We start from the raw sequence: 4,306 nt of genomic DNA on the forward strand, positions 1-4,306 counted from the left end.
AGAAGCCGAAGTCTATGGCAACTCTTACCGCACTCATGACCCGCTTATGCGCGGGAGAAGATAGCTGGTTAGCTCATAGAAGCAATAGTACCAGCAACCCTGGCAACTCCAAAACCAGGGATGGCGACGGAAGGCCACGACGTGACAAACACAAGCGTCAGAACAACAATGAAGAAACTGAAGATACAGCGGTCGACGCCGGATTCAGTGGCTCTAAACCCGGTCAGTGGAAGAAGCCATTTAAAGGAAACAGGGACGACCCATCTAATTTGGACAAAATACTCGACCGACCTTGCCAGATTCATGGCACCTCCGAGAAGCCTGCAAATCATTCCAACAGAAACTGTTGGGTCTTCAAACAGGCCGATAAGTTAAATACTGAACACAAGGGGAAAGGGTCGCCAAGCGAGGACGATGATGAGCCCCACCCACTGAACACAGGGGGACAGAAGAAATTTCCCCCTGAGGTAAAAACAGCAAATATGATATATGTCACTCATATCCCTAAGAGGGAGCGGAAGCGCGCATTAAGGGACGTCTACGCCGTAGAGCCTGTCGCCCCAAAATTCAAACCATGGTCGGCTTGTCCGATCACCTTCGATTGCAGGGACCACTCGACGAGTATCCATCATGAAGGTTCGGCAGCCTTGGTCCTCGATCCAATCATTGATGGATACCATCTCACTCGAGTCCTTATGGACGGTGGCAGCAGTCTTAACCTGATTTATCAAGACACTGTTCGTAAAATGGGTATTGACCCATCAAGAATCAAGCCTAGTAACACCACCTTTAATGGAGTGATACCTGATGTAGAGGCCCGCTGCACGGGTTCACTGGATAACTTCTGAAGCTAAGACTTGATCTTTGACATTGTCCCCTTTCGCAGTGGCTATCACGCACTGCTCGGACGAACCGCCTTCACCCGCTTCAATGAAGTCCCGTACTACGCTTACTTAGCGCTCAAGATGCCCGGACCGCGTGGCGTTATCACAGTCAATGGAAACATGGAGCGCTCCCTCCATACAGAGGAGCATACTGCGGCCCTTGCAGCCAAGGTGCAGAGCTGCCTCATCAAGCCGAACACTTCATCAGCCATCAAGACCCCGGACACTGCTAAACGAGTCTGGCCAACTCTGCAGAACGACAGCTCGGTGGATCCAGAGCTGGATTAGCAGTTCCGCCTCTATCGATCGCCCCATCTAACCGCGGCATATGTACAACGTGTGCATAGACGGAGGCACACTGCGGACAAGGTCTATAGTTCGGCTCGACCCTATTTGGACCTCAACCTTTTTTCCTTCCTCTTTCCCACATACTACAGGTTCATTAAAACCTAATCACCTACGGTTATACAAGGGCTCTTTCCCAGGCCCGTTTATATAAACGATCATTGATTACTCCTCTAAAAGGATCTTGCACCAAGGCAAAAGCAGCGCAGACGTGCGGCATGGTGTCAATGGGATCTTCAAGACTACCTTTTCTTTTTAGGCCCTGTATATAGCTTCCCCTTGTTTACAAATTCTTGGTATGTAAAATAGCCTTGATGTTTCTGGCATTATCTGTAATAGCATGTTTTGACGTATCTATCAGATTATAATGGAAACAGTTTTTTTTTGCCAACCCCTGTTCGGTATTGGTTTATTTCATAGTCTGTATTTCCTCTTTGCTTCAGATTGCCATATATACTTTGGTACGGCTTAAATGCCGGGGGCTCAATTCGGCCACATATATTTTCAAAAGTCCGAACACTTCTAGAGTATACTTCGCCGTCCCGAATATTGCATTATGTGCATCAGCTCCGAATCATGTCTTTGGTCAATCGTTGGGTTGCCCGGCTCCTGTGATTACCACCTTGCGCTTCGCTCGTTCGGCTAAGGTAGTAAAGGGAGAACTATTGCGATTATGTTTCTGGTTCGTCCGATCAAACACCTTAGTAGAGAAAGCCGAAAACTGACTGTCATGATATGGCGAGAGCTGGTCGACGATTCTGCGACTTGCTACAAATCTTTTCCGATTTACTCGGTATTATACAAAGGACTGGCCTTCGCTCAGTCATGCGCCTAAGGCATCCTAGTTCGGATGGCCGCATACGCACCAGGGGCTAGTACTTAGCCCCACCGTCAAACTCCTATGGCTATGTGAAAGTAAGAAAGCCGCATAGTCTGATTGCCTGGTTCGCTACACAAACACCTCCTTTACGGACCAAGACGTTGGGTCAAGTGTGATTGCGCGCTATCCCGAACATCCCCGTAGCATCTATGTGGTGGCTGAAGCCAACAACTGGCAAACTTTCAGAATTAAAACGGCCGCACAGGAGGAAAATAATTTCAGATAAATGCATAAATATATTACAAGCCTTGGTTCATAAAACAAAGTCTGGATAACCCTAATACCTTCACTCAAACATGATATCCTTTGAGCATTGGCCCTCTACTCGTCGGGCACCCGCCAGGACATCGTCGAAGTATCGCTCCGCTTGCGGTGGTCCTTGCCTTCGGGCGGGCCTTCGGTTGCCACGCCGGTGGCCTTCCTCCTTGCCGAGTGCATCTTGACACGGGCAAAGGCCATCCGTGCACCCTGTATGCACGCCGTATGCTTCACAGCTTCAACTCGGGGCAGCTCATCGGCTAGTCGCCTCACCAAGCCGAATTAGCTGCTAGGAATGGGTTCGGCTGGCCAAAGCCAGACTATGATGTCCTTCATGGCCAGGTCGGACATCCTATGCAGCTCCGACAGTTGCATCATCTGGTTGTTCAACAGCGCCGGACGCTCCGGTGCCAGGAACTGTGACCAGAACAGCTTCTCCGTCGTGTTCCCGTCCTAAGGTCGGAAGAACTGCGTGGCGTCAGCAGCACTCCTCGGAAGATCCGGAAAGGCGTCTAGAGAACACCAGAGTCGAGTGAGAAAGGCATTTCTTTGACCCCTAAATATACTCTGCAAACGTAAGGGCTTACCAGCCGCTATCTATTCAGCCTGCCGGATCTCTTCACGAGCACGCCGGGACTCAGTCCGTGCATCCTTGGCCTCATTGAGGGCTTTGGAGAGTCCGACCACTTGGGCCGTAGTCTTCTCCTCCAAAGCCTCGCACTGGTGCGCGCTGGTCCTAAACAAATGGTTTTTAACCCCTTTTCGCGACGGCATTTGGAACCATCGCCAAGTGAGTGTGGGCGATAGGGGGGTCCTTCCCACACGACCCAGAAACCGTCGGGGATAGGGCCCCTACAGTACTCATACTCGTTTGTGCTCGCATTGCCATTGTAGTCAGTATTCTTTGGTGCTACGTTTATGATGTGCGGCCCATCACAAACGGTTCACTATTATAGAACGTGTATGATGCGTGACCCATCACAAACGGTTCACCGTTAAGAAGATTAGCTAATCGTTGTACGAGTGTCAGACAGGATTACGAAACGTCAGACCGTCGTAACATCGTCGTACACGACAACTATTGCACACGCTATTATGTGGTGCAACGTTTATGATGCATACTTCATCAGAAACAGTTCATGGTTGCGAATCGTGTACGATAAGGCAACTAACACAAACGTTTAGTTTGCCCGCACCGTTTGTGATATTGTCTGACATGGCACACGCTTTGCAAACGGCAACTGTGTGCATGCTTGCACACGTTTCCTCTCTGTGAACCGTCTCCGATTATGGTGCATATCGCAAACGTTTGTGTTTTACCAACCGTGTTGTCGGGGAAACGACACCTATGGGATCACAAAGAATCCCTTCTACGCTTGACAGGGCACGGGGCTATGGCAAGAGCGGGATTAGAAGATCAACGCGGGGGAGTTTATCTAGGTTCGGTTTCGCAAGCGATGCGTAATACCCTAGTCCTGCAGGTGTATGTTTATCTGGTGTTCTTGGACTTGCTACAGAGTGTGCAGGGTCCGAAAAGTTCGAATCCTCTCTCAGTACGCCGCGGGCCTCCTTTTATAGAAGAAAGGGGCTGCCACAATGGCACACTGGAGGTGGAAAGTTGTATAGTGTACAAGCTTATCGCCTGACATCATAGGACAAAATGCATTAAATGTGCTACTTAGGTGTCCTCTTCCTTTATCGGGGACGGCAACGAAGCCCGTCCCGTCCGTCGCCGCTACGTCTTGCTCCGACATGCGTCCAGGCCAATGAGGCATGCAGCGCCACGCAGGCTGGCAGGCTGCTGAGCTGGTGTGGTGCGAAAGTCTTCCCGAAGATCTGCATGCCACCACGCAGGTGCTTGCTTGGTTGGCCTAGAAACTGCTTATCTCCACGCAGGTGCCTGCCTAGTTGGCGGGCTGGAAGCTGTGTGGGAACGGCG

The sequence above is a fragment of the Aegilops tauschii genome, chromosome 6, assembly GCF_002575655.3.
Source record: "Aegilops tauschii subsp. strangulata cultivar AL8/78 chromosome 6, Aet v6.0, whole genome shotgun sequence".
Classification (NCBI taxonomy): Eukaryota; Viridiplantae; Streptophyta; class Magnoliopsida; order Poales; family Poaceae; genus Aegilops; species Aegilops tauschii.